At 40.6% G+C, this 21,511-nt stretch overlaps 1 protein-coding gene across 2 annotated transcripts in view; it reads right to left on the bottom strand.

Moving 5' to 3' along the window:
* Positions 1-21,511, bottom strand: part of ARHGEF4 (Rho guanine nucleotide exchange factor 4) — a 259,078-nt gene that overhangs the window by 55,383 nt on the left and 182,184 nt on the right. The window contains exon 1 of one of the 2 annotated variants that reach the window (XM_036744439.1): positions 3,359-3,466. The exons of the other annotated variant lie outside the window; for it this stretch is intronic. The gene's annotated coding sequence lies outside the window, so the exon portion shown is untranslated. Of the gene's footprint in view, positions 1-3,358; positions 3,467-21,511 lie in introns of those variants that run through there. 2 annotated transcript variants of the gene reach the window in all.

Below are 21,511 nucleotides of genomic sequence, written 5' to 3' on the forward strand. Positions count from 1 at the left end.
GGAGGCTCAGAAAGGGAAGTGTTGGAGGTGGGGTGAGATTTGAAGCCATATTTCTTCTGACTCCAAGACAAGTGCTCTTTCTACTCCATCAAAAATAGAAAATCTGTTGGGAGCCAGCTCCTTAGATCATACTATGTCTGTCATGCCTATGGGCTCTAACGGCTCCCAAATGGCTTATGACAGGCTGAAATCCCTACCATGAAGGTCACAAATGAGTCAGTGAGGGTGAGGATTATTAACTACTTGCCCTGGGCCCACTTCCATTACCACAGATTGGTCTACCAGATTATCTAATTGTTACCTTGGAGAGGGCAGACAGCTTGTGCCTGAATGGTTGAGATATAAGGTTAAGGAGCTTCGAGTTTCAACTGGTCTGTAAAGGAGTAAAAAGCCCTGGGGTGAGGGATAGAATGGGGGAACAGACTTTTCTTTAAACTTGAATACAGGATAGGAAATATATACTATAGAACAAGGCCACCAGTTTCTTATGTATCCTCAGAGGATACATAAGAACCTTACCCTGGCTTAATGACTCCTCAGTGCCCCTGTGGTCTTAGCAGGGTCCTTGCCTACTTTGGGCCCAGCAGTCTTACCTAGGAGCCTAAATGATTCATTCTCAAATGTCAGAGCCAAGTCTTAAAGCCATTTCTGACCAGCAGCTCATGGTTAGGTCTCCTGGGACCCACTGCTGGAAGGGAGAGCGGGAGTATATCTTTCAAAGACTAATCTCCTCGGCCCCCTGTTCTCATAATTCTGAGCCCCCAGTCCCACTTCTGGCTATCAGAAATAGGCCAGTTAACCCTTGGTGGCAAATCAGAAAGACAAGGTGTTGTCAGTTTTTCCCATGAAAAGAAATCAGTAATGAAAAGAATGCAGAAGCAGTTCCCTTCCTGTGTTCACCACAGCCACAGACCAGAGATAAAGGAAGGAACTAGATAGGGACTCTCACCTAGACTAATCCCTGAAGATATCATGTATGTTTGTGGGTGTCTATGAGATTTTTCCAAGAACAGAACTAGCTGTCTTGCAGGCCTCATATGAGCAGAATGCCAGACCAGAAGCATTGGGCCTGCCTCTTGGGAGGGGACTCTAGAGGGAAGCTTCCCTTTCTGTGAGGCAGAGAGACATCCCTTCGACCTGATGTTCCATAGATCTGACTTTATATCCTCCTATCCCTAGCCCAGGGCTCACTCCATGTAAGAGTGAGTGGTAATGGTGGGAAAAACTAGGGACTGGTAAAAACAGGTGCTAGTCCTATTTTTAATCACTGTGTGACCTTTAGAAAATCCCTTAAACATTTTTTGGCCTCAGTTTGTCCATCTGTCAAGTGGGGATGTTAATTCTTGCTCTACCATGCTTATGAGAGACCCGGTGTATTAGCAGATGTCAAAGTACAGATGTCTGATAAATGTCATATAAATAAAGAGTTACTATTATTATGCTATTGTGCATACTTTTCTCCTAGAAAATGGCACAAGTAAAACACAAAACATGTGGCCTTCTCCCACTTCCACCCTGAACTTCCATCTTCTTTTACCACCCTCTTCCCCAAGACTTCATTCCACTTAGAAAATCCCACAGTTTGAGCAGGGCATGGCGCTTTAAAAAACCAAACATCATTATATGTGCTTTTAACATCTATTGAATAAAAGAGAAATTCTCCATGCCTGTGACATCATAGAGTTACACTCTATGTCCATGACATCAGAGATACATCCCATAGCCCCGATGTCACAGGGGACACGCTTCACGTCCATGAAGTCACGCTCCACACCCACGATGTCATGGAGACACATTCCACGTCCAAAAACATCCAAGACATGCTCCATATCCTTGACATCACAGAGACACAAAGTGAGTCCATAGCATCTTAGTGACACACTCCATGCCCATGACATAACAGAGACATGCCAACGATGACCCCTGGGATGGTTTCTGGGGATGGGCACTGTTCGGCTCAGGAGGCTGCTGTCATTAGCCTTGGAGAAGATCTCAGCCCTATGGAACTGGGTAGTATATCGAGTTGTTCAGGGCAGGAACTGTATGATGGCAGGAAAGTCATAGTATCCAGGTATTTCTGTCCTTGAACTTGACAATAGGCTTTTTTGGTGGGGATGTGAAGCTAACATGTGCCAATGTCAAGGGGAGACAGAGCCCTTCACATGGAAGTCCTGTGGAAGGGGCCCTAAAGGGTCCCTTAGTCATTTTGTCAGGCCCCACTCTGGCCTTTTAAATCCAGTTCTCAGCCTATATACAATTGGCATGACTCTTGACACAGGGCCCATTGCAAAGGGGCCTCTATGATGAGGTCTTGGCTTCCTGTCAGCTGTTTGTCACTGTTACACCATGCGTCTCCCCACCCCCATCCCCACAATGCCCACAGAGGCAAGAGTGCAGTTAGTGCAGTGAACGCACCCCAAGCTCAGTTGAGTGAGCACACCGGCTCCCAGCCCCGGCGGCCAAGTCCAGTTAACTGAACATCATGCTGCCCTCATCATGATTTCTAGTGCCCTGGCCTAGGGAAGATGCTGGTGGAGGGCAGAGTGTGGCTTGAGATCCCATCAGCAAAGAAGCTCTTGGTTAACAGCAGTAATTGATAGTTCATCAAAAGACAGGTGTGGCTTGGAAGGAAAGCAGCTGCAGTTAATGTGCCCCCCACCTACCACACATGGTCCCCATGTCCACAGTCACACTCCCATAGTCACAGAAATCACATCATTACATCCACTCAATCCCCCATCCTCCTCTCACACAAAAACACCGTCACACATACACACACACATACACACATACACGCGCACAGGCACAAATTTACAGACGCAGGTGTACACAGACACAGGCACAGACAGAACAATATGATGAGATCTGCAAAAGATCTTTCCCGGGGCCACATGATTATACCCAGGCTCACAACACAGCTCTAGGGTCACATATAGCTGCACCTAAAACCAGTCCTACACACAGACACACACGCTCACTCACATACACAGTCGCATACAGGCTATCACAGAATCACATGCACACACAAAGAGGGTCACACAAAGGGTTCTGAAAGTACAGGTAGACCCTTTGAGTGCAAATCTGGGAGTCTAATGCAGCAGGAAGATTAACCTTGGGGGGGGTGGGCAAGGGGAGTTTCCACAGCTGGCTTTAGTCTTTGTTCAGTTCAGAGGGCTGGCTGGGCCCCTTTCCAGGAAGAAGGCACTATCAGTGTCCAAGAGCCCGGAGCAGAATGAGACCAGTCTGCCCTCCGCTTGATTACTGGTGTGGTGGGATAGGAGGATGGGGAGGTTGAGAGGAAGGGGGGTGGGGGAGACAGGAAAGACAGGCAACCAGAATCAGACAACGATAAGCTGACCTGCTGGTCCGGAAGCCCTGTGTGCTGCTCACCCCCAGCCACCAGCACCAGCCACCAGCCCTGGCACCGCTGGCTCCCTCTCCTACTGAGACTGCTTTGCGGCCCCTCTCAGTGCTCAGCGGAAAGCTAGCAGGAACATCAGCACGACATTAATGATGATGAGGAAGAGCAGGATGACAAAGACCACCACACGCTGAGTCTCAGGGTTCATGTTGCAACGAAGGAAGGTGTGTAGGATGCTCCATTGAGGCCGGCTGCAGTCTGGGCCCTTCGCCATGGCTGGCCTTGGCTGAAGGATGGGGGGGAGGGAGGGAGGGGGAAGGGGGAAGATGAGTGGGTGGCTTCAGGTTCCAGATAAGAAAATTCGGATCCTTGGCTGCTCCCAGAGAGAAGAGTTCAAAGAGAGGGACTGGCTGGAGGGGAAAGGGGAGGGGGAGGGGGCTGAAGAATGAGGAAAAGAAGCCCCAGACAATAGACCTATTCTGCAGCTGTAAGGAGCAGAGACCTGAGTCTTCTCTGCAAAGCCATTTTCGGCAGCCAGCCAAGAGGAGCGCACGTGTCCCAGATGCGGCTCCACCAGACTCCCCCTAAGTTCTGGCTGCCCCCTACCCTCCTTCAGTGGGGCTGCTCCCAGGTCCCTCCAAGCAGAGCTAGATGGGGCCGCTGCCCTGCCATAGTGGGCGGCAGGGAGAATGCGCTGGAGCGGGGGCGCTCTGGGCTGTGATGCTGGATTCCCAAAGAGCCGGCTAGCTATTTGCTGAGCCTGGTATCCAGGTTACATGCGGGGGCCCTAGCAACGGAGAAAGCACAGGGGCGAGGGGGTAGGAGGTTTGGAGAGGGGGAAGGGAGGAAGGAGAAAGAGAGAAGGGGGAAGGGGGTCTTTAAGGAGGTTCAGGAATAGATGAATTTCTTGCTTTCAATCTCTACTTGCCTCCCTTTACTTCAGATGAATGGAGAATCCGGGCCATTGCGCTTAGGTTAATAGGGGTGTTTGGGAAGATGCAGTAGAGGCATACACTCCATCTAGATGGATGGATAGATAGGTTGCTCAGATTGTTGGAGGAGGCGGGGAGTGGGAGGGGAAGGACAGCACCTGGAATATGCATCTTCCTCTTCAGCCTGAGCATTTCATCTGTTAGGAAAGTAGGTGTCAGGGAGGCAGACTGGCAAAGCTTACTCTGACAGGGTAGAGACGCTGTTGAGAAGTGTGGGCTGAGATGGTGTTAGGACCACTGGGCTTGGAATCAGAAGACCTGTGCTGAAGTGGGGGATCTGCAACTGAGTAGTGGTGGGGCCTTGGGCACTTCTCTCTGTGTCTAAATTAGAGGCTTGAACTAACTGATATCTAAATCTCCTTCTGGGTCTGACACTGAGATTCTGTGTGGAAGCAGGAATACATTTATGTCTATGGGCAGTAAGTAGACAGGCATTTATATGTCACCAGGAATAGGAAGGTCTGTCCCAGGGTAGCTAGGTGGTGCAGTGGATAGAACACCTGGGCCTGCACTCAGGAAGACCTGAGTTCAAATCCAGCCTCAGACACTTGCTGGCTATGTGGTCCTGGGCAAGTCACTTAACCCCATTTGCCTCAGTTTCCTCATCTGTAAAACGAACTGCAGAAGGAAATGGCAAACCACTCCAATACCTTTGCCAAGAAAACCCTGAATAGGGTCACAAAAGAGTAGGACTGAATTCAACTGAAATGACTGAATGACAAAAGGTCTGTCTTAGCCCCTCAAGTATCTTTCTTGTTGCCCTGCCACCATGACATCTTCCTGCATTCATTTAGGGGTAAGCATTGCCCTTTCTGAGATCCTCTTTTAAAGTACCAATACTCCTGGTAAGGGCACCATGTTGATCCCTGGCACCTCAACATAAATATATAATGGCAGTAAACCTGAATTTAATTTTCAGTGTCACTTGAGCCTGACATCAACCCTGCATGAAGGGTTATTATCCCTAATTAAGAGCTAATTAGTGAATGAGGAAAACTGAAGCCCTGAGACTTAAGTTCACAAAATTTAGTAAGTGGCAGAACCGGGAGCCAGCTGTGGTGTAGAAGATGGAGCCAGCTATAAACCAGGAAGTCCTGAGTTTGAGTCCTTCATCTGACACATCCTAACTGTGTGATCCTGGGCAAGTCACTGAGAAAATAGCTTCTAGAACAAGGGCCAATCTGCATTAGTGGAGGGAGTTTCTTCATTAAGAGTTGCCTATGAAATCACTTGTCCGGCATAGCATTTGAAGGGGTCCAGGTAGACCCTAAGGCAAGGACTTCTGACATCAAGCCTAGTGAACTTTCCAAAGAGTTTTCCTTTCCAAAAGGAGCAGCTCTGGGTAGTATGAGAGCCCTGGGTTCCAGGGGAGAAAAAATTCAGAAAAAGAGGGAAAAGGAAACAGAGAAGTAATACAGATAGACTTTAGTGACTTTACAATACTGTCAGATGCAGGCCCCATTTGAAAGTTTTACCCATTCCCAGAAATGCTAGGCTGGTTCCCCTAGTCATGACAGCCCAGCCCATTATCATGTCTAATGTTGGGAAGAGGACACAAGCATCATTATTGAGCCACAACTTTCTTTGGCTCAGTTCCAGAGCAAATATAAGGCTTCCTAGGTTTGTTCCAGGGCAGGCCTAGGAACTAAGTTTTATACCAACTAGGATCTTTTTTTTTCTTCTTAATAGTATTTTATTTTTTCCCCAATTACATGTCAAAACAATTTTCAGCATTAGTTTTTTACAAGATTTTGAATTCCAACTTTATCTCTCTCCCTCCCTTCCGAAAATGATAGGCAATTTGATATAGGTTATGCACGTGCTATCATGTAAAACATATTTCCATATTAGTTACAGTTGTGAAAGAAGAAACAAATCAAAAGGAAAAAACCCATGAAAATGAATAAAGTAAGTGAACAAAGTATGCTTCGATTTGCATTCAGAATCCATCAGTTCTTTATTTGGATGTGGATAGCATTTTCCTTCATGAGTCCTTTGTATAGGATTTTTATAATTGCCTCCTTAGCTACCAAGTATAGAAGGAACATGGACTGATTTGGACTGGAGTAAACTTCTTATTTGGGGTCCCCAGTTTTTGGGTCTGGAGATGGAAAGAAGGCATGCATAGCTTTGGAAGCCTTGTTGGATGACCCAGTTTCTTCAGCTTCTGTGGTACCTCAAAGCATTTTGAAAATAGACAATTCTCACAGGATCCTGGGGGTGGGAGTGGGAAGTGGAGTGGCAAGTCACAGAGTTGTGGGATTTTAGCATTGGAAAGGACCTTAGAGATCATTTATAATAATAACAACAACATTTACAAGGCTTTAAACTTTGCAAAAAATTTTACACACATAATCCCACTCAGGTCTGACAGGCACTACAGGTTATTAGTAGTTCCATTTTTAAGATGAGGAAATGGAATGGTCAAATGATTTCCCCAGGGTCACCCAGCTAATAAGCATCACTAAAAGACACAAGATTCATACTCAGGTCTTCCTGATTCCAATTACAAGACTCTATCTGCTATACTGAACTGCCTCTCTTCAGTTCACGGCCTTCATCTTATAGAAGGAAATGGGCATCAGAGGTTGGGATGACTTGTCCAGCGAGTTCATGGCAGAGTTAGTTAGTCCAACAGCTCAAGTCTCCTGATGCCCCTTTTAACACTTTTCACTCTACCATACACAGATCTCCAGGAAAAAGGATGACTTTGAAATCATACAGCAACTAAGCAGATCTGGGAATAGAATACAAGGATTCAGGGTCCTCCTTCTGATGCTCCACAACAGGGTTTCCTTACAGTGTGAAAGGTCTAACAGAAACAAAGTCACTGGAGTGTGCATGGAATGCAGAGTCTGATTTTACCAGCAGAAACAAGGAGAGATGGTAAGGAGGCTGGCCTGTGGATTAAGCCAATGAACTCTTTTAGATTATCAGTTAGTGAATAAATTACCTTGTCAGGTCCCAGTAGTGTTCAGGGTATCACCAGGCAAAAAGACTTGCCCTCATTCAATTCAGCAAATGTGTATGTGTAATAACTACTGTATACAATACAATATATATGCAATATATACTACATACAAAACACAGAGGCAGCTGGATGGTACAATGGATAAAGTGCTGTGCTTGGAGTAAGGAAGACCTGAATTCAAATCTACCTTCACACACTAGCTGTATGACCCTGGACAAGTACCTGAATCTCTATCTGCCTCAGTTTCCTCAATTGCAAAATGGGGATAATAATAGCACCTGCCTCTCAAGGGTTGCTGTGAGGATCAAATAAGGGAATATTTGTAAGCATTTACCAAGACTCTGGCATACAGTAGTGCTTGACAAATGCTCATTTCCTTCCTAAATACTAGAGGAGATACAAAGTTTAGATAAAATCATCTATGCTCTTACATGGAGTTTAAACAGTTAATGCATCAAAGATCTATGATCTCATAATATGAGTAATTAAGTATTAAGGGCATTGACTGAGTTTTAGAGACTTGCCCATGCTCAGCATCAAGCTGAGCCAGTATCAGAAGTAGGATTTGAACCTAGGTCTTGTTGTTTTCAGGTTGAGTGCGCTATCTATGATGATGCCACAGTATCATGGTAATACTCATAATGGATCTGTGATCATGTTCATTGAAATGTTTCCTCTAGTGAAACAGATTACACACCATCTTGTGAGACTGATGCCCTTGTCTCCCCATGTCTTTCCACCCAATGTGCTGCAGACCTTTCTCACTTTCCCCTGAGAACATGAAGATGCCTGTGGAACACTCAGGCTGTCCATTTGTCCTCTCTGTGCCTCATCCCTTGACTAGTCTTGTTAATGTTCTTTATTTATATTTTTCTTTGAAGTTTCTAATGCCTTTATGTTCTACCATGGCTCTACCATGTAGCCCTCCAGTTCTTTGTGCAATATTCTTATGAGATTTGTCAGATACTGTTGTGCTTCATGTGTCTTTCAGGCAAAAAACATGACTGATTGGACCTATTTTAGTAAAAAGATAGGCTTTTGATTCTGGGAGAAGCTTGATAAAGGCGACTGGTTCTGCTCTTCTATTCTATTTAATTCTGGATTCAACTCATTGTCCATTTATATTTGTCTGTTCCAGATATACTGATGGGCAGGTTTTATAGGCTGCCTATCCAAATGCATGTCATGTAGTCAATAGAGATGTGTCATCCATTTGTTCTTTCCTGTATGAATGGTCAGGTCAAATGTTTGAGGAATTATAGACTTCTTTCAGGAAGTTCTGCAGTGCTATGGAGTTGAATGCAAACGGGGGACAAGAAGTCCCCTGAAAAGAAGAACATCTGGAAGAATTTGGTGTCCACAGGTAATCCATCTTTCAAATTTTTTCTACTTTTTATTATTCTGCACTTGACAAATACTACACAAATATGAATATTTCCATATAAAAGATAGGAAAAGGGGATTGTATATGAAAATGAATCGATACAACTTTTTAAAAAGTCAACAAATTAAAAACACTTGTTTCAAACTTTTAAAAAACAAATGTTAAAAATTGTTTTACACATAGTTGGAAAAAAAAAAAGAAAGTGGGCTTCAAAGAATCACTAGGTTAGGCCTAGGGAAACTAGGCCTAGGGAAAAACTTAGCAAGTTTGGACTGGCTAGAATTCTTCATGTATACTTTTGATTACTCTTGCATCTACATATAATCTGTGTTTCTGGATATTATTTATGAATTTACATTCCTTTGTGAAGAGGGGCTTAGAGTCTCAAGTAAAGACTCTTGGGGTCTTTGTTTAAGAAGGGGTCTAGGAGTCAATAAGAAAAAGAAAAAGTATGAATTAATTTGGGAACCTAGGGAAAGTGGCAGTGATGAAACCAGTAATTTCGGTGGGGAGAAATCTCGGCCAAAGGAGTCAAGGTGGTTAAGGCAAAAAAGGATAGTGGTCCTCATACCTTGAGCCAAGATTTAAAGATGAATGAATGGTAGGCTTCATGCATCAGATCTGAGAAAAATCAAACCAAACTCCTTTCAAGCTGAGGTTTTTACATTAGGGCCCATGGCCTAGGGAGAAAACTACTTATACTTTTGTTTTAAGGAAAAGTCATATTCCTAGAAATGTAGCTACCAAGTGAATTTCCGTAAAAGTAAATTTTATTTCCCAATTTCCTATGAAAATCAGGGCTAAGTTTCCAATAAAATGACAATAATACTATTTACAAAGGTTTAAGGGTGCTTTTCTCACAACTCCACAAGGTAGAGGTAGGTACAATCATTAATATCCCCATTTTACAGAAAAGGGAACTGAGGATCAGTAAGATTAAGTGACTTGCCCAAGGTCACACAGCAGGTAAGTTAAAAAACCAAGAATTAAATCCAGATTCTCTGAGTCCAAATACCGCACAACTTTACACTCCTCTAGTCTTCTTATTTACAAGCATCAAGGGTACCCTTTGACCCCTCTGCAACAACGAAAATAAGTTTAAATTTTTTGATGAGAAAGATGGAGCATCTCTCTGTAGCATGCTCAACACTGTAGTACACCAGTGGGCATTATGCCTATTGAGATTTTTGTTACTATCTGCTAGTTCACTTTTCCACTACAGCACTTTCCAAAATCTAGGATCTTCCATACCATGATTCATATGTTCTGCCCACACTATCACACTTCACCAGTTTTTTGTTGTTATTCAGTCATTTCAGTCGTGACCCCATCTGGGGTTTTCTTGGCAAAGATTTGCCATTTCCTTCTCCAGCTCATTTTATAGATGAGGAACCTGAGGCCAATAGGGTTAGGTGACTTGCCCAGTGTCACACAGCTAGTGAGTGTGTAAGGCCAGATTTGAACTCAGGAAGTTTAGTCTTCCTGGCTCCAGGCCCAGCTCTCTATCCACTAAGCCACTTACCTGTACTTAGCTGTTATCCAACACTTCATGTTATCCTGCTTTGGGTCTGTTGAGTTCCCATCCATCCTTTAACTCAGAATTACAGAATCTCAGGTTTGGAAGGGACATCAGAGGCCATCTATTCTAGTTATATCTGAACAAGAATCCCCTCTATCTACATCTTTCCTAAAAAGAGATCAGCCAGCCTTCACTTAAAGATCCCTCGGGAAAGAAAACACGATCTCCTGAGGCACTCCACTCCATTCCGCTTTTGATTGGCTCTATGTATTGAGAAGTTTTCCCTTAAAACAAGCTAACTGCTACTTCTATGCATTGTTCCTGGTTCTGCCTTCTGAAGCCTAGCCTGGACAAATCTAATCCCTTTCTATGGACAGTCCATTAAAAACATGAAGACAACTACCATAGTCTCCCCAAGTCTTCTCTCCATGCTAAACAATCCTAGTTCCTCCAATGTATCCTCATACGATATGATCTTGAGTCTCTATACAACTTGCCTTGTCTTCTTCTGGATTCTCTCCAGCTGATCAAAGTAGAGAACTGAGGAGAGAGTATATTCTAGATCTGAGAGACACCTTGTGCAAAGACAGAGAGATGGGAAAGAGGAATGTAAAATTGGAGAAACAGAGGAGGCCAGTTTTTTTTTCTGGAATAGAGAGAACATGAAGAGAAGTAATGTAAAATGAAATTATCCTCAACTCAAATGATACCATGACCATGAAGCTTTCTGTGATCTTCAGCCTTTATTTATCCCCGGCTGGTAGAGACTTACCACTTCATAAAGAACTTTTTAAAAACACCTCTTTAATGCACTTATATAATACTGAATATCATGGATTTGTATGACAGGGTCTCCATCTTAAAAGAGTTGCAGATGCTTCTTAAACACAGTAGATGCTAAATAGATATTTGTCAAATTTGCTAACTTCAAGGTTTCATTCAGATTCCACAAAGCGAATTAATGATACATTTTACTAATTCTGTAATTTCAAAATTTTCTAAAATGTATCTACTTACAAAAAGATGTACTACTTATTTCCGTCATGTTCCAAATGAGAGAGATGAGGCCACAAAGAGAAGTCATGCAACACAACTATGTATGAGTCACAAAAGAGAAGGTCAGGAATTCAGACCCTTGGTGTTAATAATGATGATGGTGACAACCAAAGTCATCACAGTTTGGTAAATTCCGGGTTTTCTTGTTATTGGGACTTTAGCTCTCTATGAAAGCCAGTCTTGGATTTGCATACAATAACTATCATGTGCATGGATAACAAAAATAATAACGCAATGTAAGTGTAATAGTGTAATGTAATGTCAAAATTATAAAAATGTAATAACAACAAAAATAAATAACACTTTGATGCAGTTAAGGATGTGATCTCATCAACATGACAACTCCCTCAAAAGGGACAGATCATGACCCATTCATGCCTTCCTGTCTGTAGCAGCAATTTAGATTTGAAGATCTTTCCCACCCATTGATAGGGTGGGAGGAGCTTCCTGATAGGAAAAGGAAGTTATGTCACAGGAAATGAGAGAGAGAGAGAGAGAGAGAGAGAGAGAGAGAGAGAGAGAGAGAGAGAGAGAAGTTATGGCTGCTAATGGCCGCCATCGTGATAGTTAGAGCTGAACAGGATGTGACTTAGCTGTACTGTAAGTTTGTTTTTGGGAAGACCCCAGCAGGGGGTCGGAGGGGTTTGGGATGGTGAGGCTCCATGCTGTGATATTGTGTATTGAATGTTTTACTGCTCTGATAGATTGGATAAACAGCTTATGGGATATGGTTCTCTAGTGTCTGAATAAATGGTTTACTTCTACCTTCTATGTGGAGAGTCTCATATACTTTGCAATACAGAACCACATAGGCATTTTGACAATTATCATCTACATTGTTATTATTGCCTTACTGATACACCATCCTGAGTAATTCTTGTCCATAATCCTCCCAAAAATCTTTCAAAGAGGGCCCACCCAAATGCGCTGAGGACCTTCGTAATAATCATAATAGTAATAATAGTTAACATTTATATAGTGCTTACCATGTGCCAAGTAAAGTGCTTAGCACTGTCTTAAGAAATTTACAAACATTATCCTCATAATCCTCTTGGGAAGTGGGGGATATTGTTATCAACATTCTACAGATGAGTAAAGTGAGGCAAACAGAAGTTAAGTGACTTGCCCAGGCTCTCACAGCTAATAAATATCTGAGGCCACATTTGAATTTAGGTTTTCCTGACTCTAAGCCCAACTCTCTATACACGGCCACCTAGTTTCCCCATATCTCTTGACAATGTGATGTCAATGACCATTGAAACAATATGGCCAACCATTAGTTATCTCTCTACATAATTAGGTTTCTTTTTGTTCATGCATCTGATGGTCTATTTCTCCTATGAAATTTCTCATTGGTAATTGTTGCAGCCTGATCATAGGCTCCATGGATCTCTCATTGCCCTTTACAGGACCCACAATTTTAATTCTTCAATAACTATGGTAACCCATGGCTCATATCTAATAATAACACTATTAAAAGTAAGAGAAATAATCATAGTTTACCCCTATAGAGCACTTTGCAGTTACAGATACTTTATGTACATTTTTTTTGAGGTAAAGTTTACAACTATTCGGTGCTGTGGAAAGTAAATTGCTATTATCCATTTTTTAACAGATGAACACACTGTCACATAGCCAGTAAGCCTCAGAGCCAAATGGCAAGATGAGCATTTTAAGGTGTTTTTTTCAGGCATGGGGATGGGCTACACTCACTGAATCTCAATCTAAACTCTTTCTCCTTGTCTTCTTTGTGACCAATATGAGCCTCGGAAAGCTGGCTAAGCTGGGGTTAAGAGTGCAGTCAGTGGCCACTAAGAGAGATTGTAGCCCAAATCCAAATTAATGAGATATATTCTTTTTTAAAGTTTATTTTATTTTTAAATGGAGAACCATCTTCTCTCCTTCCCACTTACTCTAGCCTCACAGCACCTAGGATCATAGATAAGATCTGCCACATCCCTTTTGCTGCCCTCTTTCCCCCTCCCCAAGTAAACTGGAAACATCCCAATTCCATATTCTCATTTCCTCAGCTGATTATGGCAGCCAAAGATTCCAGAGTGTTGCTCATGAAGTGGAAGTAAGAGATAATACCCTGCTCCCCACCAATAACCATCAGGAAACCTCTGAGAAGGAGGAAGGTATTTCTAAAAACACATCAGAAAGCCTTTTCCTGTACGGAAAGAGAAAGCTGAGAACCCATCTTCAGAACTGCCTTATACCACCCCAATGTGCATTCAGATTTGGAGGACCACAGCATCCCTCTTGCATTTCCAATTAGCTGTACAGAATATACTCTAATAAATCTCATTTAAACACATTAGTCTTATTCATGGGATTTCTTCCTTTCCCTTTTCCGCTGCTGATGCTGAGTTGCCACATAATCACTTACTTGGAGAGTCCTTTGCCTACAAATGTGGGAACTGAAATGGACTAAAGAACCTGATTGTCTCCTTTTCATTTGAAAACTCTCCAAATTCACCCAGAGATGCCTTATTCAAATTGCTGAAGTGAATGGCTCCAATTCATGCTTACCTAGTACACACATCTATATATTACATCTACATTTGTATCACTTGTAAATGTGCCTCTTTGGAGATTTTGATATTCCAATATTCATAATCCTACAAAACTGTGAACCCAAGTCATTGTTCATCTATAGCATTCATCCTAAATATGTATGCTGGTGCACTAACTCAAGGTTTCATAATTCAGATGCATTACGGTGTGGCTAATAGATATTTTTTCATCCCTTTAGTTTTTTTCTATATGGATTGTTAGGGCAATTAATATCTTTTGAATAATCATGGATCTCAGTGAGGACACTCTGTGATGTTTTAGGCTTGACATAATCAACACAATGTCACCTGCAAAACAGGAACCTCATCATACTAAACACTTTCCATTTGGACTTTATATAGGATATACTCCATGATGATGGTGATTAGCTTTGGCAAGCATATAACTTTTTGTTTTATGCCTTATTAATAATCAGAAAGTTGCTGAATAGCAATACCTATGTGGTTGTATTTATAAAGGAATTTCATATGATCTTAACATATGCATAACAGAAGATACTTTAAATCTGTTCTTCCCAGTCAAATGCTTTTTAAAAATAAAAAAATTGATAGCTATAGAGGAATTTTGTATCTGCTGTACCTTTTAGTCAATTGTGTAACTATAAAGATATGGTCTGCATTATAGAATAGTCTGCATCTTCCCACTTCATATTTTCATCAAGGATAGATGCATACATCAGTCTTATAATGATTTGATTAAGAAAGACATATGGATTGGTAGATAATCATATTCTCTCAAACGCCATTTTGGGGTCAATAATATCATGAATGAGTTTTCCCATTCTTCTTGCACCATCCTCTTCCACATTACTTTAAAAACAATCATACAATACTCTCAAGATTATGCTACCCTCTAACATGGATTTCCTTGGCATATACTTGATCTGACCAATGGAATTAATAGTCTAATTAAAACCTTGACTTATAAAACAGTTTTAGCTGTGGCTTTCAAAAATGCTAAAAATAGCCTTTAAAAAAAGCTACGTAAGGAGTAAGAAGAAGCATTGTTTCATGGGGTAGATGGGATAATAGATGATGGAAAATAGGTGGAACTATTCAATTCCCATTTGGCTTCTCTTTCCTCTACCAATTGAATGATCTGCAAAGAAAGACAGAACAAAAATCCTTGAAAAGGAACTCAGCACCTAAAATAAATCAGGCATCAAGTAGTGAGGACAATCACTCATCTGCTGTTAATGGGTCCAAGTCACCTTGCCTGAAATACAGAAGTAGATGAACTACTGAAAAGATTTGTAGATGTGATTGCCAAATCACTGACAGTGATCTTCAAGGAACTGTGAATGGGACAGGTGCTGCTGGACTGGAGGCACAGAAATTCTGCCCTGATTTTCAAGGAATAGAAGAGATAGGTGGTTCAAAGTATAGGACAGTGAGTTGGACATAAATTCCTGGCAAAATTCTAAAATGCACCATTAAAGAAATGGTTTGTGAAATGAAATGGTGATCAAGGACAAGTCTGTGAGGCAGCCTGTTTGTTAAGAAAAAGTAACGAAAGATTAAACTCATTTCCTTTTTCGACAGGTTTACTAGGCTATTAAGTCAAAGAAAAGTTGTAGATACTGTATGCCTATTTTTCAATAAAGCCTCTCAAGATATCCCTGGGGATAAAATGGAGGGATGTGGGCTAGATAGTACAGTTAGGCAGATTTGGAACTCGTTAATTATTAATTTTGGAAGAGTATTGATTAATGAATTGATGTGAAACTTAGGGAAGTCTGTAGTGGAGCACCCCAGGATCTATTCTTAGCCCTGTATTGTTCAATATTTTTATCAATGACATACATGAAATCCTTATTCAATCTGTAGTGGACACGATGTTTGGTGGAATTGCCAATATACTAGCTCAAAGTTATAGGATCCAAGAGAACTCAAGAGGTTAGAATAGTGGATTGAAACTAATAAGATTACAATTAATCAAGGTCAATAGGAAAGGGACTACAGTTGAATGAAAAAACAAATTATTATACAATTACAGGATGAGAAAGACATGTGGCTAAATAGCTGCACATGTGAAAAAAAGACCAAGGGATTTGAACTGATTGCAAATTCAATCAGTCAGTTGCTAAGGCAATCTTAGGCTACTTTAACAAAAGTATGCTACCCATAGCAAGGGAGGTAATCATTGCTCTGCCTTAGTCAGACCATAACTGGATTATCACATCGAGTTCAGTGTACCAGATTTTTGATGGGGTATTCACAATCTGGGGCCTGTCAAGAGTAGGGTGATGAGGAGGGTGAAGGACCTCAGAAGCATACTATGTGAAGGACTGGCTGAAGAAATAAGAGTGTTTATCCTGGAGAAGAATCAGAGAATGAGAGATGATAGCCATTTTCTAATGTTTTAAGGGGTGTGGAAACAGGATTAAACTTGGTACTTGCCTAATAGAGAATTTCTGCTCCAGCAAGGGGCAGAAAAAAAGAGGATTGAGGCTGGGGACAGCCTTAAGGAGTATCATCCCTGGCAGCAGAGAAGAAAGCCAGCTATGGCATTTTATTAGCTCTGGCAGTCAGGAATTGAGCTGTGGAGAGTAATAGACCCAGGGAATCCCAGCTACCCTGCCTGGGGCAAACAGCATGAAGATACCATGAGAAAAGAAAGGATATTGTGGCTTTGTAGTGCCAGAAGCATGAATAGCCTTGGCCATATGTGTTCCTTATCTTCCCCTTTCCTGGTATATTCTATGCTTACTCTTCTCACTGATGCTATGTGTTTTTGTGGGAGAGTGCACCCTGAGTTTATGAGGGGAATGCTTTGTAGCACTGGACTAAGGAAATCTGGGGACTTTCACTAGGGACTTCCCTAAGCTTTATATCAATTCATTAATTAATATTCTTCCAATACTGATAATTCACCAGTTCTAAACCTACCTAATTATACTATCTTGCCCATATCACTCCATCTTATCCACAAGGATATCTTGAGAGACTTTATCAGACCTGGTTAAAAACAGGCATTTGCTAGAGCACAGAGAAGGTGACTTACGAACGCCACATGGCATTAAGGGTTGGAATTAGGAATGACATTCTCTCAGATGCAAAATGTACCTGGTGGACATTGGAGTGGGGAAAACATTAGAAGTAGGTTACCTCTTCCCCATCTTTGTTATGGTTCTCACTCTGTCCCATTAACTTTCCCATAATTCCCTAGCTATTCCAAGAATTCTTTCCAGGAGCAGAGATGTATTAGAATAAGAAATCAAAAATGTTAGCAGTTGGTTTTGAGTCCTATTTCTCAGACTTTCCACAATCGCCATCCAGAGAGGAAAAGGCTCTTGAGATCTACTGTACACATGTATATATGTATATGGCACTTTAAGGTTTACAAAGTGTTTTCTATATCACAATCTCAGTATAAATTCTATTACCCTACATTTTTAGATGAGGAACTGAAGGCTCAGAAAAGTTAAGTGATAGTGACATTTATGGCTAGTAAGTTTCAGAGCCAGGAGTCACACCCAGGTCCCTTGACTCCAAATCCGGTTCCACTATATCGTGCTTACAATAGCCAGCCTTAGACTAGTCTTTCATTGTTTCATGTGAGTCTGTTAGGTCTTATGTGTTTCTAGCTAGATTGTCAAGAATATAAAAGGGAACAATGAAGAATTAAAAAAAGGAACACTGACTTGCTTGGCAAGATCTCAGGGTATGCTAATAAAGTAATAATTATTAACTATGTGAATATCTAGTATTACAGAAAAACCAGAAAAAGAGCTCAATGGAACATCATAGATAATCAAGAACTAGAACTCAAAGGAAGAGTCCAAGTTAAGAGTCTAGTGTGTGATTAATCTGAGATAACCAAACATTGGATAATTTATTATCCGATTAAAACTTTAGATAACAGTATGGCAAAAATGACAATAATATTAGTTAGAATTTCTATAGCGTTTTTAACATTTGCAAAGTACTTTAGAAATAACTATCTCATTTTATCTTCATCACCACTCTGGGATGTAGGCATTATTATTATCCCCACTTTACAGATGAGGAAACTGAAGCAGACAGAGGTTAAAATGACTTCCCAGTTGCTGAATGTCTTAGGTAGGATTTGAATTCAGATCTCTCTGGATTTCTAGTCCTATGCTCTATCCACCACACTACTTAGCTGCATCATACAAAAAACAACAAATTCCATTCCAGCTAAACTGCTCGCCGTCCTCACAATAAGAATAAATTCCAGGAGAATCTACAATATGTTATAAAAACAATGATCAAGATTAAAAGAAATAACATGATGTATCTATTGCAATTGTGGAGGGAAGGAAAATTCAATCAATTCAACAAAGATAAGAAATTACAGGAGAAAAAATGAGTTGATTTGGTCATATAAAAATAGTTCTTGCACACACAAAAAAGTTTTGTATCATAAAAGACAATTCCTCTTCTCTTAGTATTTTCAGTTCTGGGGGAAAAGTGCATCAAATCAACCAAAATCCCAAGACTCAGGTATCCAAATACTGCTTTCTGAGATGTGCTTCTGACTCCTTCCTGTCACTTAATCCAAACGTATGCCTGTGATATCTCCTAGCATCCCTTCATTAAAACAACAGTACAGAATACTTCTGGATCCAGAAGAAAAAGTCAAGAAACAGACTAGGAAAAAATCTTTGTAATAAATATTTCTTATAAAAACCTTTTCTACAAAATCTATAAGAAATTAGTATAGACGTCATATGGACAAGACCCATTCCCCAACTGATAAATGGCTAAATGATCAGGTGGAACTCAAATGAAGAAACACACATTATCAATAACTAAATGAAAAGTTATTTCAACTCTCTAAATAAAGCTCTCAAATAAATGTCTGGCATCACCTCCCTGAAGTCATGGTCCTCTTTGAGAATGAAGGACAAACAACAACAAATAAATGTAATCTAAAACAATTCTCCAATACTACCTTGCACCCATTAAACTGGCATGGTTCAAAAATGACAAAATTTAATGCAAGTGAGACTGTGGAGAAACAGGCAGACTATTATACTGCTGTTAGAGGTATGGATTTGTGCAATATTTTGGGAAAGGAATAAAGAATAATACAACAAGAACAACGAAAATATTCTTACCTTTTGAAGTATTAATGTTCTTATTCCTAGGCCTATACTCTAAAGATGTTACTGACAGGAACATAAATACTTATTGCAATAGAAATATTCACAATAGCATTATTCATAATAGTGGAAAAACTGGAAATAATCCATATATCTAGTGATTGGGAAATAAATGAACAAACTTTAGTTATATGAATGAAATAGAATGTATGTGTGTGTGCATTTTTTAAGATTTACACAGCTCCCGACAAATATCGTCTCCTTCGAAACTCACAACCTTGGTAATTAGACACCACATATATTATTAATTTTATTTTACAGACAAAGAGACTGAGGCTAAGTATGGTTAAGTGACTGCCCTTAGAAACATGGTTAGTGTCACAGGCAGAAATCATATTATTTAACAGCTGTGGGTGGATATCACCTCTTCCTTTTCTAGATGTTTAGAAGAATTTCAACACTTGATGACTGAATGATTGATTCGGACATAGGTCTTTTGGTTCAAGTCTAGTAGTATCCACTACCACACACTATTGTGCCATGGGAAGGACAACTCTAAACAATACACAGAAATGTGGGGAGACACAGGAAGGATGCAGAGGCAGAAAAAAAGCTAAATTGGGATAATAATATACACGTACTTTATAATTATGTAAAAAATGGTAACATTAAAAATATACATAAGAAAAAGAGTACAGCAGGAAATGGAGAAGCAAATAGGATGTTTTTGTTACCTTCTAATAATAATTAATATACACATTTAAGATGAATTATGCATTATATATTCATGAATGTTTTTATTCTGCTTATGTGTATTTGAATTTTTTAATAGTTATGAGGTTTAGACTAAATTTAAGAAGGCTGTATGAAGTGCCAATCACTGGGAATACAAATACAGAAAAGATCTAGCCCTACTCTCAAGGAACCAACAATCTAATGGATTTGTGTATGTCTGTTGAGTGGGATGGGGAGGCAGGGCATATACACAACTCTGGTGAAAGACAGGAGGAGATAAGTTTAAAGAAGAAATCCCAGAAAACTATTATGAAACACTTTAGGAAGAAGATATCACTTTTTGTCCAAAAGGTTGGGACTGTGTGGATCAGGGAAAGCTTTATGGAGGAGATGGTCTTGTTAGATCTTTAAGGACTTTCAATAGGAGGAGATGAGCTGCAAAGGGAGAATCCATTCCAGTCAGGGGAAATGATGTGAGCAAAGGAAGACAGAAGAGAGAAAGATGAAAATCGGTAGTTTGACTAGAATGTAGTATACGTGAAAGAGAGTAGTATAAAATGAGGCTAGGCAGGTAAGAGTGAACCAGAAAGTAGAAGGATTTTTATTTTACTTCATGGGAAATGGGAAGCCACTTAAAGTTTCTGAGTAGAGGAATGAATGATCAGAACAAAGAGTTAGAGAGATTACTCAGCCAGCCCTGTGGAGGATGGATTCCAGAGGAGAAAGACTGGCAAAAGAAAGACTAGGTCTTCTAGTTCCAGTTCCTGCGTCATTTTCTTTGGGAAATTCTCCCTAATTTTATCAGCCAAAGTGACCCCTCCCTTTATAAGTCTCTTAAAGCATTTGCGCTACTCCTATGCACTTACTCTGGTTTGTGATATAATTATTTATTCAATCACTGCAATTTAGAGTCAGGGACTTACTCATCTTGGACACTTCAAACATCTCTACTGAATTGAATTGGTGCACTATAGTAAGTTTGTTGGGGAGATCTTTTGATCAAAAGGTTCTATTAGCATGCCCCAAATGCACCTTCTCACAAATCAAACTGTTTAAGTGGATGTCTATGCCATTGGTTATTTTTACCTGTAATTATTAAATATGCCACCATTTTCTTCTTATTGTTCTGAATCAAGATGTTGGTAAATATACTAGAAAACTTTGCTCATAGAAGGAGCAGTAATGCAAGGGAAGGGGCCCGAGGCTATGTGGTGATACTTATAGCTGGCTGTCTAACTCATAGACTATTGGTTGTATGGTGCCTTAGAGATACTGTATGTAGCCCCATCCTCACTCACATTTTGAAGATGAGGAAACAGGCCCAGGGAGGTCAAGTGACTTGCTCAAAGTCATATAGCTAGTAAGGATTCATCTTAAAGCTATTACTAAGACCTTCTTTTTCTTGTCTACTAAATGAGGGGGATGTACTAGACCAGTGGTATCAAATTGAAACAGAAACAACCGCTGCAGGCCCATATTGACTTAGAAAATCGTAAATCAACATTATCTCAGTTGTGTTGTATTTTTGTTTAGTTTGTTAAATATCTGCTAATTACATTTTAATCTGGTCCAAGCTTAGTTTGACTCTTTGGGGACTAGATGATTTATAAAGGACTTGTAATATCTCATTGAAAACCTAAGTCTATGATTCTAAAATGTAGGCTCTGTGGAGGACTCTCCTTATGGATTCATTTGCGGTCACAGTGAACGGACAGATGTTCATGGATCTGGAAGGGTTGCCAACTAATAGTTTATAAACATATGATCAACCGGTCATAAATATCATAGAATCATAGATATATGGTTGAAAGGACCCTCAGAGGTCATCTAGTTCAACCCCTTCATTGA

The sequence above is a fragment of the Trichosurus vulpecula genome, chromosome 2 (genome assembly GCF_011100635.1).
Source record: "Trichosurus vulpecula isolate mTriVul1 chromosome 2, mTriVul1.pri, whole genome shotgun sequence".
In the NCBI taxonomy this organism is placed as follows: domain Eukaryota; kingdom Metazoa; phylum Chordata; class Mammalia; order Diprotodontia; family Phalangeridae; genus Trichosurus; species Trichosurus vulpecula.